The 15,873-nt window shown below is 34.3% G+C and overlaps 1 long non-coding RNA gene across 1 annotated transcript; it reads left to right on the forward strand.

Annotated features, from left to right (window-relative positions):
- The first annotated feature begins 5,451 nt into the window (after window positions 1-5,451).
- On the forward strand, window positions 5,452-13,455 carry LOC116526330. The gene is made up of 3 exons (XR_004258098.1): window positions 5,452-5,507; window positions 10,529-10,675; window positions 11,672-13,455. It is a non-coding gene; the product is annotated as an uncharacterized LOC116526330 (long non-coding RNA).
- Window positions 13,456-15,873: the final 2,418 nt, after the last annotated feature.

Here is a 15,873-nt window from a genome sequence, read left to right on the forward strand (position 1 = left end):
CCAGCCAGTCAACCATTTTTAAATGCCTAATTTTAATTGTATTTAAAGAAAAGAGTGGGCCTGGCATCGTGGCTCATGCCTGTAATCCCAGTACTTTGGGAGGCCGAGGTGGGTGGATCTTCTGAAGTTGGGAGTTCAAGACCAGCCTGACCAACATGGAGAAATCCCATCTCTACTAAAAATACAAAAATTAGCTGGGTGTGGTGCCACGTGCCTGTAATCCCAACTACTCAGGAGGCTGAGGCAGGACAATCGCTTGAACCCTGGAGGGGGAGGTTGCAGTGAGCAGAGATTCGGCCATTGCACTCCAGCCTGGGCAACAAGAGCGAAACTGTGTATCAAAAAATAAAAATAAAAATAAAAAAAAAAGAAAAGAAAACAAGAATAGAATGTTAAGATAATCATGTTGTTAAGAATGCATTGTTTTTGCAATTTTATGTCATTAATTAGATAGCGGATAGCATAAAATCCCATATCTCTTTCTATTTATTAACTGATAAAAAAAAATGCAGGCATCTGAATGAAAAGAATGTTCTGAGGACTAAAACGTACTGAAATCATGGTCGTTTTAGTAGCTGCAGTCCTCAAAATTGGGAAGCATAAAACAATTATATTTGAATCATTTTACATTTCACAAACAAAAAATATAAACAGGTATATTTATTTAGCACGTTTTTAATAAAAGGAATACCCAATTTCAGATCAATTAGAAATTGTTTCACAAATTAGGCTAATTCCTCATTCATACTTTCCTACATTTATGGAACAAGAAAATACATTTAAAAATTGTATTCCCCTGCACTCATTCTGATAAGTTTAAATGTAAAATCAACTCAAACCTTAGACAGAGGCTACTAGTTGTAAATTGCGCTTAGACTAACACAGCTGTTGGTGAAGAGAGCCTTTGGAAAACAGAAAGCTGGTTGTCACCAGAAATTGCCAGACAGTAGAGAAAGATAAAGGGGCAGGATTCACAGATGCCTTTAAGAAGCCCCTGGGCTGTAGTACAGGAGAAAGAGCCCCTGGTTCCAAGCTGGTTTCATCCTGAAACTAAGATGCATTTATTTTATACTAGCTGAGAGATGCTGTTTTCTTTCTAATAAAGGTGGATTTTAAACTCAATTAGGGAGATAGTAAAATCAATCTGAGAGAGAAAACAGGTGGAGTTTTGGCTGATAGTTTGGAGTATTAAACTATGGAATAAGCAGGAGTAGCAAGATTATATATATATATATATATATATATATATATATATATATATATATATATATATAAATGCTCTCAGATCTATATTTTTCTAACTTACCGGGCAACAATTCCTTTTCTCTTTCTCAATCCTTAGAAATGAAAAAGGAAAATGAAAGTGAGAAATAAAATCACATAAATAAGCATTCAAGTTCAGTTTTCTTCATACTTTTGCAGAAAATCTAATTTATGTAGTATCTTTTTAGAGGTATCTTATAGTTTCTTTGTATGTTTTTAATGTTATAAGAAACTGGATGAGAAAGCATGCTTTTGTTAACAGTCTGTTAGGTTTGTGAAATAATTTTGATATTTAAAATCATTTGATATTTTGACATACAGGGTTTGTTAGTATAGTTGGAGCCTACAAATTCTTTAAATTCAGTATTCAAACTCAAGAAAGGAAGCCTATTTATTCTGTAGCACTATTTATATCACTCTTTCCTGACTAGCATCCTGCAAAAGTCCTGTATCACGAAACTCTGTCACAAAGCTCCTTTTTAATCAATCTCATTTTCTTCAGTGGTTAAGACAATATAAAAATAAGTCATTTTAATCAAAATCTGAAGTTTCATTTTGGAAAACTAGCCATGTAGCTACACTGCCACAAGGTGGGAGTAAAACGTTTGATTGGCTTAAGAATTGGGCTTTGCTTCTTTTTTCTTTCGTTCTTTCTTTTTTTCCCCCTACAGCTCTTACGTGAACAAAGACATAAAACAGGCTAACTTTGAATGAAATAACATTGGTTCTGTATTCCTTGTTGCTAATATGCATACCCTGAGAACTGGAATTCCTTCTCCCCAAAGTTTGCGTATCAAATATAAATATAGATGAAGAAAATGGCTTAATAGCAATTTCTTTATTCCTCTCTTTTCTTTCTTTATTCCTTGCCAACATTAGCCCCTTTCAAACTATATTTTAAGACTATAAGAAAGCCATTTCACATAAGGCCTACTAAAAAGAACTTCCCAATTTTATGATGATAATGAATATTACTTATTCTCTATACTAATGCATATTTTGAAGATAGCTGCCCTTCATAAATTTTTCCTATCATTTTATATCTGCATGGTAATGAAGGCAGCCATGTAAGTGGGAACAATGAATTAAACAGTCCAAGAAAAATGTATAATGATCTTGACCTTCTAAGGAACTGAAAGATTAAAATGAGTTTTTACATATTGCTTATACTAGAATAAACATAACACAGAGCCTCTATACACTACTCAATGTCTTTTGCTTGCTTTGTGTTTAAATAGATGTACTAGCTATGCTTTGTTTAATGTGTGACTATTAAATCCAAATTTGGCAACATATGTGTTTATGTTGGGGTGTAAGCATATGCAAACATACACATGCCCTTTGAGATAGAGTGTCTGACACTTAGGCTAGTAAGACAAGACATTTTAAGGCAGTCGAGACTCACCAAGGTGACAGCAACACTCCTAAGGGATCCTGAGTGTTGCTAAGTGGAAAGGACTGCCATCTCCCTTGAATGCAAAGACATAAAGAATAAGAAAAGGCATAAGTTGGCTTGCCCATTTCAATTCCTTTCCTTTTCCTACATAATAATAAAGAGGGGGCCAATTGATGGCATTCATGTCATTGCTGCTTGCTGATGTTATGTTTTCTGGAAAGATTTCCCAAACAGGCCTTTTTATCTTACTGAGTTCTGAATCTCAATAGATAAAGGGCCACATCACTTACCTGACTTTTTCATTTTTTTCCCTAATGATAGCAATGGCAAGAAAGGGCAGCGCCTGAGGCCATGGCATTGATCTTTGCTGTATGTATCATTAGAAGCTCAAATAAAAATAACACAATGGTCTTCAGCATAAACTTTGCTGCTTTTAGACAGTCTAGTGAATATTACATTTATAAATAAGTAAAGTTTTTTCTAACTGGGTGGGTATTTTTTTTTTTTTTTTTTTAAGAAAGAAAGAGAAAGAGAAAGGGAGAGAGAGAACAAGAGTCTTGCTCTATTGCCCAAGCTGGAATGCAATCTAAAAATAGGTATTAAAAACCTCTTTTATGCCGACAACTGTGCTTAACAGCAGAGACAGGAAGGAATACGGGAAGAAAATAACAAACAAACAGCCAACCAATATTTTATTTAAGTCTGTGAAATGCTATGCAAATGTTGAAGAGTGATTTATTTCCAATTATGTGGTCAAAATAGGTGTAATATGATACTGAGAAAAATGTATATTCTGTGGACCTGGGGTGAAGCAGTCTATAAATATTCACTGAGTTTACTTGTTCCAGGTCTGAGTTCAAATCATAGATGTCCCTGTTAATTTTCTATCTCATTGATCCGTCGAATATTAACAATGTGGTATCAAAGTCTCCTGCTATTATTGTTCGGGAGTCCAAGTCTCTTTATAAGTCATTAAGGACTTGTCTTATGTATCTGAGTGTTCCTATATTGGGTGCATATATATTTATGATCATTGACTCCTGTTGTTGCATTGATCCTTTTACCATTATGTAATGTCCTTCTTTGTTTCTTTTAGTCTTTGTTACTATTAAAGTCTATTTTGTCAGAGATTAAAGTTACAACTCCTGTTTTCTTTCTTATTTTTTTTTTTTTTTTTTTTCCTTTTGCTCTCCATTTGATTGGTAAGCCTTCCACCAACCCTTTGTTTTGAGTCTTTATTCAATTTGCCTGTCTGTGTCTTTGATGGGGCATTTAATCCATTTAAATTTAGGATTAATATTGATATTTGTGAGTTTAATATTGTCGTTTAATGCTAGCTGGCTATTTTGCCCATTAGTTGATATAGATTCTTCATTATGGACATACTCTTTACCTTTTGGTAAGTTTTTGGGATGACTGATACTGGTTGTTCCTTTCTGTGTATAGTGCTTCTTTCAGAAGCTCTTGTAAAGCAGGCCTGGTAGTGATGAAATCTCTGAGTGCTTGCTTGTTCATGAAAAATTTTATTTTTCCTTTATTTATGAAGCTTAATTTGGCTGGATATGATATTCTGGGTTGAAAATTCTTTTCTTTGAGGATATTGAATATTGACCCCCACTCTCTTCTAATTTGTAGCGTTTCAGCTGAGAGATCTGCTGTGAGTCTGATAGGCTTCCCTTTATGGGTAACCTGACCTTTCTAGCTGCCCTTAGAATTTTCTCCTTTATTTCAACCCTGGTGAATCTAACGATTATGTGTCTTGGGGCTACTCTTCTTGAGGAATATCTTTGTGGTGTTCTCTGTATTACCTGAAGTTGAGTATTTTCCTGCCTTGCTAGGTTAGGAAAGTTTTCCTGAATAATATCCTGAAGAATATTTTCCAGCTTGGATTCATTCTCTTCATGACATTCAGGTACATCTATCAAATGTAAATTAGGTCTTCTCACATAGTCCCATATTTCTTGAAGATTTTGCTCATTCCTTTTTACTCTTTCTTCTCTAATCTTGTCTTCTCGTTTCATTTCATTAAGTTGGTCTTCGACTTCTGATATCCTTTCTTCTGCTTGATCAATTCGACTGTTAAAACCTGTGCATACTTCATGGCGTTCTCGTATTGTATTCTTCAGATCCATTAATTCACTTATATTCCTCTCTAGATTGTCTATTTTCCTTAGGATTTCGTCAAATCTTTTTTCAAGGTTCTTAGTTTCTTTACATTGGGCTGGAACATGTTCTTTTAACTCACAGAAGTTTCTTATTATCCACCTTCTGAAGCCTAAATCTGTTAATGGAACACACTCGTTCTCCATCAGGCCTTGTTCTCTTGTTGATGAGGAACTGTGATCCCCTGTAGAGGGAGAGGCATTCTGATTTTGGGTATTCTCAGCCTTTTTATGCTGCTTTCTTCCCATCATTGTAAATTTATTCACCTGTCATCTTTGTAATTACCAACTTTCAAATTAGGTCTCTGAGTGGACATCCAACTTGTTGATTCCCAGCGCCGGAATCTGAGCAACCCACTGCGCCAGCCAAAACAGCAGCGTTAAGATTCGTGCTGCTTTTCTGCCCGGGAATCTCCGGTCTGGCTTCCTTCTTGAGTCCCTTTTTCAATCAGCTGAATAGGCGACTCTGCCTTCCTGGAGCTCCAAACATCGACCAAAAGGGGACCCAGTCCCATTTACTCTGCACCAAGAACCGCTGCGCCGGCCACAAGACTCACGCTGGCGACCCATGGGGCTCTTCCGCTGCGAATCGTCTGAAAGTGTGGTGTCCTCTCATTCTCTGTGCTTTCACTGGGAGCTACAATCCTGAGCTGCTAGTAATCAGCCATCCTGGATTTCTCTCCTGGGTGGGTATTTTTAAAGTTTAAGATATGTGGACAAAATCTATTCATATAATGAAATACCATCTGAGAATATGCTAGACGATTTTGGATGTGGCATTATAATAATGCACTTGAGTATGTCATAATGTTCTGCAAAATACTGAGTATTGTGATCTCACGATCTGGCAGATATGATCTACATCTTTTGCTCTTCAGGGTCACTGTTTTTTCTCTTAAACTTGTGATTTGGAGAGTTGGCTGAGGAAAATGAAGCAGGAAATAAACAGCTTTAAAATTTTAGTGAGTGGCTAGGATTAATTTTAGGTAACTCAGAAAGGATAAAAGGCATCAATCATAGCTGTTGGTTTAAGAAAATAGTATACATAATCCAACCAATATGTTCTAAGTTCAACATATTTTTAGTGCTTACTTATTGTGTTATTGACCCTAAGATGTCATTACAGTAAGATGTATAATTACTTTGTGTACACTAAGAAAGAAAAATATGATGTATTAAATTGAGTTTAGTCATTAACCATAAGATGCATATAAATTTTAGAGATGTTAAAATATCCTATTAAAAAAGAAGGAAAGAAGAAAGGAAGAAAGGAGGGAAGGAGAAAAATGAAAGAAAAGCAAGCCTTAGAAACCATGAAATAAAGTAACTACTTTGAAGACTTCTTTACTCATAGGACCTGAGCTAGAATAAGGCTCCTCTGGATTGTCGGAGGTATCAGAATGATATAATAAAATGCTTAAGTGCTTAAACTTTCTATGTAGGAATCCCATTTTGTATGATTAAATCAAAATTCAATTATGATACATGATTTTAGTGTATTTGAAAAACATAATAATCTAAAAGTCAGAGTACCCTAGATTTACAATCAAATAAAATAAATATTAGTTGTCATATTTTGGACTGTACTAAATAGTTACTTGTGCTAGTTTTTATATAAATACATGGTCTGTTTAAACCATGCTATTTACTCCTACTATTGCCAGTTAATAGCTGTTGTCTACAACAATATTTTTTAATTCCATGACTTATCAACCAAGCAATATAATATCAATTATTCAACAGTGTTAGGAGAGAAGAAAAAAACTAAACATATTTTGCTTTTAAATTCTATATCTTCACACAAAATTGCATTATACATTCATTTAATTGGCTTAACAAACTACCAATGATTTACTTTTGAGAATAACCTCCTTAATAAATGTCTAAAATGCTGGAGCAGTATACCCAAACTAGTTAAAGCTAAGTGAAAGTCAAAAGTGGAAGAACCTAATGAGTTGAATTAACTGTTTGATTTTTGTGCTTGTCTTTAACTTAAGTTTTATAAAGATATTAATAATAATTACCTCTAGGTGTTAGAGGAAAAATATCCAATTCATGTAACTGATCTTAGAATCATAATTTATTATATAAAGTAGAAGGTATTCTTTGTAGTTATATAATTTCCTATAAAAACAGTGGGTTATTTTTTCCCAGCATCATAATTGATTTATCCAGACATTACAATATGGCTTTTTGCAGAGGAAAGACAATGGAAATAGTGAGTCTGTGCAGAATATGAGAAAGCTAGCCATCTATCTAGTATCTATATCTATCTATATGTATTTGTGTATAGGAAAGATTAACTAACAAATAAAAACCAAGTGGCAACTCCCGTAGATATTGTATTTGGTTTAATCTAAAATTGAATGGAAAATTAATTAGCAGAATACAATCATCTCATGCCAGTTTTCTTTTGGCCAGGCCCGAATCTCTAAAATTCCTTTTAGATATTTTGCCATACTGTTGAATTACCAGAGGGTTAATTTTGATGTGCATTACATCTTGTCTGGTCCCTGTATTCTGAATGTGTGAGAAACATTCTGTTTTGCAACATGGAAACAGGAGAGGGTAGTTTCAGGATGCCCTGAGAAGACACATTAAAAAGAATTTTTTAAAATTTCTTTTCATGTAAAGTATTTGTGAATGAGTATATATACGTTTACTGAAAAGAAAATTATAAAAAATTTAATCCCAATCTATTTTATCAAGTCATTTCCTTATTAAGAATTGTCATACAGATTTAGATGTTGCTACCAAAGCCTATTTGAATTTTTTAAATAAAAAGCTCACATCTAAGTCAATAAGGATATGAGATATGTTTTGTGCTTAATGGTCTTTTTCTTTAAAAGTACAACTGTAATAAACAATGGAGTAGGAAGACAAAAACATCTATTAAGTATTAAAATAACCAGACACAAAGTAGTATAATCAGAAATACTGCAGTGGACAAAGATAAAATGTCAGACCAGAAGCATTAAGTTTATGTATGTACACAATAGCACTGTTGCATGGCTCCCAGAGGCATAGGGCTTACCACTTTCAAAAAGTACTCACTATTAAGGTGACATAGGTTTTGTCCCTTGAGCCTCCTTAAAGAAACAACAACTGTTCAGTAGCAGTGTAACAGATGTTAAAAAGAATCATTAGCACTCTAAATGTTTTCCTAAGCAGATGTCCTACTTCTGCCATGGCTAACATTGTGGGGAGCGGAGTGGAATGCAGTGAGAATGAAAGGATGAAAAGTTGAGGGAATCAATAACAGATAGTTATAAGAACTACTCATTAATTATATCAAAAAAAAAAAAAATCAAGGTGTTGTGTGTTCTAATTGCTGCTGCTTGAAGAAGGAAGGTAACTAAGTAAAAGAATTAAACTCACATTGTTCCATTGACTTGGCACGTAGCTTTGAATCAATGAGAGGAAAAGTGACAAGCAGTATTAAAGAGAAATTTAATGCTAAAATTGCAATTGTGCACTTTTCAATAGATTTCAGCAGGGAATCACAGGCTAAAAAAGGATCAGTGAAAAGAATGAAAATGAGGAAAACCAGTACACCTACAAGGTGAACCTATGACAGGAATAAGAGAAGTTATTAGATTAGGTGACTGTCATTGTAACTTTATTTCCTTAGGGGCAAAGATAGGAAGGGTTTTTTTCCCAAGCATTTTTTATTCCACTCTGAAATGCCTTAGCTGGAAAGAATTTTCTACATAGAGAATTTTTAATCTCAGCAACCTCATCCAAGTCCTCCTTTATTTCAAAATTTGCTTTCTTCCAAGAAGGCAGAAAATATAAATCTATGTTAGTTATCTGCATCTTCAGAAACTATTCTTTAAATGTGTGAGAGTAAAGAAGAAAAGGTACTGAAATAAAGCAAAAAGAATTTCCTATAATTTTAGTTTTCAAAGCAGTATGAAAAATAATTATAAGGTATAGTAAAATCATGGTCATTAATAACAGAAAATTTGGTGAAAATATAAATTATGTATTTGCTATATTTTATGCACCATGAAATACATTTAATAATAGTTTGGCTTTGTCTGTATGTACCCAGATCTCAGATTCAGTCCTTTTTATAGAAAATTTTATAACAATAAATTATATGAAACCAACAGAAATAATTTTCAGGACCAAATAGACATTTTGAACACTAAAATGTGACTGTATATTGGATCTGTGAAAGCTGATGAACCTTAAAGGCAAATCTCAGTTATATAATAAATTCATATTTACTAAGCCATGTGCTATTATTTCATTTTCTTCTTTCTCAATAATAAAAGGCATGAGTACAGAGGACCATATCACCATCACATTGGAGGAATAAATAGTTTCAAAAATCAATTTTGGGAGACATACAACATGAATTCATTCATTTACTCATTCAATAATCTTTTATTGAAACCTGCTTTATACCAAGCAGTACGATAGATGCTGAGAATTGCAAAAATAGAAAGTGCTGTTACTACTAAGTGGTTCACACCCTAATTAATGAGATGCTCAGTCTCTAAACAAGATAATTATATAAGTAAGTTATGCACCTGGGGATTTAGTGAGCTTACACAGTGCAATGACGATTACATTCCCATTAGAGCCAGTGAGGACAAACTCAGAAAGGAAGTGAAGTTCTGGTGGTCACTTGAATTTAAAGTTAGTAGAAATGTGAAACTTTTTTGTAAGTCATTATACATAACATATCAATTTAATAAAAATCCCTCTATGAAACTACTCAAAATATAATCTTTCTTAAACCAATGATATCTTGTTTGTTCTCACCATATGCCACATTGATGTCTCCAGTAACTCTATGCATGCTATTTGAGAAGTGCCATGATATAGGAGAAGTAACGGTGTCACGCAATTATCATTTCCTTCACACATGCAAGGTCCCTTTATGGTTTAAATTTCAAAGTTCTCTATTATTTTCAAGTCTTTATTTCAACCAACTTTACCACCCTAACTTAGCAAGGATAGTGCATAAACCACTGAGCCACTCATCAAACATGGGATCCTAAGGTGGCATGGTTTCTAGAACTGATTTTTTTAAATGTATGTAATTGGAGAATAATTTAACATTCCTAAGAACAGTGAATTTAATAAGAATTGCCATAATAATAATAATAATCCTTATCACCATAGTAGCCATAGTAGAAAACACTTACAAACACTTAGTATGTGCCAGAGAGTCTTCTAAGTGCTTTACGTATATTAACTCATTAATCCTCATTACAAAACCTAATAGAGAAGCCACATAAGGTAGGAGCTTTATCTGTATCTCTATGTTACATATAAACTGGGACAGAGAGAGGTGGATGATATTTGTCCAAGATCACACTTGTAATAGGCTGAGGATTCATATTTAAAAACCCAACCTAGTTCTAATGTCTGTGCTTTTAACCATTTCACTATGTCTGTCTGCTGACTGAAAGATACAGAAATGGAAGAGGAAAAATCCTCCTCTTTAGGTAATGTGGGTGCTGGAAACAAAGAAGATACAAGAAGAAATCTCCATCCTGCGATATTAAGTTCTGCAGTATCTCTTAAATATTTCATTATTTTAAAAATAAACACAGCAATACAATCTGTGAGTAATGAAAGATTATTTTTAGAGAATTTAAATCAGTTCGTTAAAAAAGCAAATAATAAGATATAAACTATTTTAAAGTTAAAATTTTGAGGACAGGTCCTAAACACTGTTTCTGTTCTTCAGTCACAGTTCCCTGAAAAGAAACTTTGGATCTTGAGATGAAAAAAGATCTATTAGGTCATCTTGTCCATCTTACCGCCAGCAGAGAATTGCTCCCGACAGTAAAGAAGTTAACTTATTGACAGCACTCTTTAAGCAGCAATTTACCAGGTGAATCCCTAAAGGCAAGAATGACTTCTCTGGTTTATCTTTCTCTTCTTATCATCAGTATAGTTAGGAGATCCATTCAGTCTTCTGTGCTGGATGAGGAAAGGGGACAGGATTCTTAAAATGTTTCTAAACTGCTGAAGATTAAAAAAAAACCAGCAGCACTTTGACAGTTTAATCTAGGAGTGTGTGTTTGTGTATATATGCTTTCATGAGACATTTGACAATAAAATTTGGCAATACTCAAATTTATAAAATAAGTTTAATGTTTTATGAGAAAATACATGGCTCTTTATTACATTTTTTCTTTTTTAACATCTATTTTAAATTCAGGGCTACACGTGCAGGTTTGCTATGAAGTAAACTTGTGTCATTGGGTTTGTTGTACAGATTATTTTATTACCCATGTATTAAGCCTGGTATTCATTAGTTATCTTTCCTGATCCTCTATTGCCTCCCACCCTCTACCTTCTGATAAACTCCAGTATGTGTTGTTTCCCTCTCTCCGCTCATGAGTTCTCATCATTTAGCTCCCACTTATAAGTGATAAAATGCAGTAGTTTTCTGTTTCTGCAGTAGTTTGTTAGGGATAATGGTGTCCAGTTCTACCTATGTTCTTGCAAACCACATGATCTCAGTCTTTTTAATGGCTGCATAATATTCCACAGTATATATGTACCACAATTTTTTTTTCTTATCCAGCCTATAATTGATAGGCATTTAAGTTGATTTCATATCTTTGCTACTGTGAATAGTGTTGCAATGAACATACATGTGCAGGTGTCTTTATAACAGAATGATATATGTTCCTTTGAGTATATACACAGGCTCTTTAAAACATTTGAATAAGAAAGTGTCCCTGTCAAATTGTGAATTTTATCCATTTCCTTTGTCCTCTAGAATAATATATTTAAAAGGTAAGAAATTTACTCAGATCCCTTAACTCACCTCAACTTTGGCATTACTGACATCATCCTTTTCATGTATATTCTATGTCAGGGATTCCCAACCTCCAGGCCATTGAAAAGTACTGGAGCCATGGAACCAGACCACACAGCAGGAAGTGAGCAGCAGGCAAGAGACCATTACGGCCTGAATTTCACCTCCTGTCAGGTAAGAGGTGCCACTAGATTCTCATAGAAGCATGAACCCTATTTTGACCTGCATGTGCAAAGGATCTAGATTGCACATTCCTCATGAGAATTTAATGTCTGATGATCTGAGGTGGAACAGTTTCATCCCAAAACCATTCCCTCCCAACCCTCACCCACCCCAGTCTGTGGAAAAATTGTCTACCATTAAACCTGGCCGTGGTGCCAAATGTTGGGGATGTATGTTCTATATGAAGAATGATCTAGAAGAAAAAAGCAAAAATGACTACAATTTCATGTCTTAGATTGAGCTAATATCAGCAAGTAATGCAACAAATTAAAAGAAGAAGGAGACAAAAAGTACTTAATTTCATTTTATGCATGGTGAGTGTGAGGTTCTTAGGAAGATACCTAGAGACAGATTTCTTGTGGATGTTGTAATATGGAACTTAAAAGAAGAAAAGATATAAATTTAGGAGTTGCCATCAGGTAAGAAAGAAATGACGATGTGAGAGATTTCAGGTAGCTTACAACAAAGCATTTCCTTGAAATATTCCAGATCAAGTTTTGTAGTATATTAATAAGTATTCAGCTACAAAAGAATAACACATGGAGGCTATACTGACAATTTCAGTAACTGACAGGCTTTCATAATTTTTTAAAAGATTAGCCATAACGTATTCAAAAGTCAAAAATTCAGGAAGATTTCTTCCAATTTATTTTCCTTTTTCAAGGAGGAAATAATTATTCTTATGTCACTGATCATGCTTTTGGTGACTAATATGACTTGGTGGGCCTATTTTATTTGGAAGAAGGATAAAATATGCCATTGTTCTTTATTTATTTCAAAGTGCATATGTATTTTAACGGCATTTTATGTTCAAGCATGGAAGCATTTCCATGTTAGCTGACTGTGCAGGGGAGGTGAAGTCAGTTAAACTCTTGGATTAGACGTGAACTGTCAACAGAGAGTAAATAGGGCCCCCTCTGCCCAGGGGCCAATAACTGATATAAGCAATTAGCACCTACTTCCACATGTGGATTAGTAGGTTTCTTAGCATAACTGAAAACAGCCTCACTAATTCATGGTAGAAAGTGGAAAGATGTGCCAACTACTGTATGTGCTACTGTATGTGCTTAATGAGTGTTTGAGCAGAATAAAAGGTGGGCATCTTTAACAAGTATATCACCTTTCATAGCGTATGATCACTGAAACAAAGAAAACTACATTTTACACGTTCTCAGGCAGGCATTAGATTCATATTTTAGGTTGACAATAAAATCAAGGAGATAGCATGTCATAATTCAAGATTTTTGAGATAAAGGAGTTATGTTATAATGCTATTTTTAATATTTTGTTTCTTCTTTTCTTTTAAAAACCATATTATATTTTCTAATACAAACTTTTGTAAACTCTAGTAGGAATACCTAATATTAAATGTGAGCATATCATTTATGCTCTGGCATAACTTACAGATACTAAGCAACAACTCAGGAAATACATGTCTATATTAATTCTTTTCAGAGAGAAAAATATATTTTTTAACTTTTTTATGTATTGTAATTTGAGAGATATATAAATATCACCTTGCACTTGGCTGGGTGGGGTGGCTCATGCCTGTAACCCCAGCACTTTGGGAGGCCAAGGCCTCCTGAGGTCAGGAGGTCGAAACCAGCCTGGCCGACATGGTGAAACCCCATCTCTACTAAAAATACAAACAATTAGCCAGGTGTGGTGAACCTGCCTGTAATTCCAGCTATCCAGGGGTCTGAGGCAGGAGAATCACTTCGGTCCGGGAGGTGGAGGTTGCAGTGAGCAACAAGAGGAAGACTCAGTCTCAAAAACAAAAAACAAAAATATCACCTGCACTTTTCAGTAGTAGAAAGTGCACTTAATGAAATTGAATCAGGAAGACTGGGATCCAGCCACGCTCCTCACCTGATTGTGTGACTTTGGGCAAGTCTCTCAAATGAATAAATTCATTCATTTATAGATTTTTATTTTAGGACTCATTGATACCTATGATCTATGAATCATCTATGAATCATCTATGCCTATGATCTATACCTATATAATCATCTATACCTATATCTATGAAGCATCTGTACCTATGATCTATAAATGTAAGCCTATAGATGTAGGAGGACTGTGTACTCTGAAGCCAAGTATTTGTTATTCTGTCCAAAATATTTACCCAAGCTAAAATACTCTCAGTAAAAATTCTCTTTGGTCATTTTTCATAGCCTGAAAATGATAGTTAATTATGTTATACTTTGTGCTTTGTGCTATAAATTATTAATACATATTTGCCAGCTTCCAGTTGGCAAATACATGTTAATAATAATGATGTTTTCAAAATTCAGTTACCTATTAAATATGCTGATGATATATTAAATTTGAATATATGTAAAGTTTTAGATTCTCTAACTTAGACTTAGTTTAATGAAAAAGAACCTACGCATAACCTTGGAGCCTATAAGACGTATCCTGATTTTAGAGAAAAACCTATTGTTTTCCTTCTTACTGATTTAATCTGCCAGTTTGTATGGTGAATGTAATTTTTTTTCTTCTATGTTCTTTATACATACACCTTTTTGTTATAGACATTTTTCAAAGCAGATTATTTTATATTTATTCAATTTTTTTAAGGTGGGGGATTGGTCTGTATGAGAGCCATTCTTGTCACTGAATTGCATACCTATGAATCCAATCTACAGTGAAAAGGAAGAAGAACACAAAAGGGAAAGAATATAAAGCATATCTGTGTGGAGCAGAGGACAATCAATTAGATTCATTATCTGCTCTACATTCCAGTCACTTCTTTAAAAGAAAAAAAGTACATGATGCCATGGCAACAGTTAGACCTCCAGTTCGTTATGGTATATAATCATTAAGAGATCTTCAGCCTTCCCTGAAAATAGATACAAAAAAATTCACAGTGGTTGCACAAACTCCCTACATTTATACTGATTAAATGACAAGTTTGTAATTTACAGGTGTCTTATTGCCATGGGAATGCAATCATACAATTCCATTTTAGAATTCAAGGGCTTTTGAAACATGCTGCATGATTGTTAGCCGGGCTGCAAGCTACAATTAAATTGAAAGGGTGGCATGTAGATTTTAGAACATGGTGTTGACATTTACTGGCCAATCACATTTTGCAACACTCCTGCATGACAGCAGATGTTGACCTTTCAAGCTTTCCCTATCTGCTTTCACGCATTACCTGCAGAAATTAACATAACTCCGCTTCCTGCTCTATGCTGCTATTAATGTCATCTGGGAATTGAGATTCATGAATTCAGTTATTACCCAGGCTTGAGACCCGTTTTATACTCAAAGCACAGAACTAACAGCTCCTGGGAGCTGGTATTTTTGGATGTTGCTTCAACTACCTTTGTGGTTGAGGGATAGCTTGAAGCTATGGAGTAAAAAATGTCATCAGGAACAAGAGGAGAAATAGGCAGAGGAGGACAGTTTCAAGGAGAATGCTAAGGGCCAAATAATTGCTAATATATGGGATAGGAGAGCTTAAAATACAAAAAGGGTAATTTTAAGCAAGTCAAATAATGGCGTGAGTTTCACTTCTCTTGTTAACTGAACCATGAAAATAATACCCTTCTGAGTTTATGTGCAGTGAGCTTCAGGGTTTACTTCACAATGCCAGGGCCTTCTATTATCAATGATTTAGGAGAGAAACAATTTGAGGTAAAGATGTCATCTGTAGCCCTTAGGAGTTCTATTCATAATTGTAAGCAAAATTCTGTAGAGCTTTCTTCTACATAAAAATCCAAGCATTTTCTCTTATTTTCTAAGGTATTTTTTGTTCAATTCTTTCTAAACAGAGAGTCTTTGCTTTTTCAATATTTAGAGGGGTCTATTCAATGGAGGAATGAAATTCTGATATATATTATATTCTAGGACAGAAATTAGCACTGTTTAGAAGTCAACACAGACATCACAGTAAAAAATCATATCTCTAGAAATTGGTGGACAAATTTAGGGCATCATTCATTAAAATTTTCAGACTATAAAAGAGGATTGAGAAGCTTCTGAATTTTGCTTAACGTTTTCTTCAGGTTAGCTGTATGGATTTAGTAAATTTC

This window comes from Sapajus apella, unplaced genomic scaffold (genome assembly GCF_009761245.1).
Source record: "Sapajus apella isolate SASKATOON/1434 unplaced genomic scaffold, GSC_monkey_1.0 scaffold50, whole genome shotgun sequence".
Lineage (NCBI taxonomy): Eukaryota > Metazoa > Chordata > Mammalia > Primates > Cebidae > Sapajus > Sapajus apella.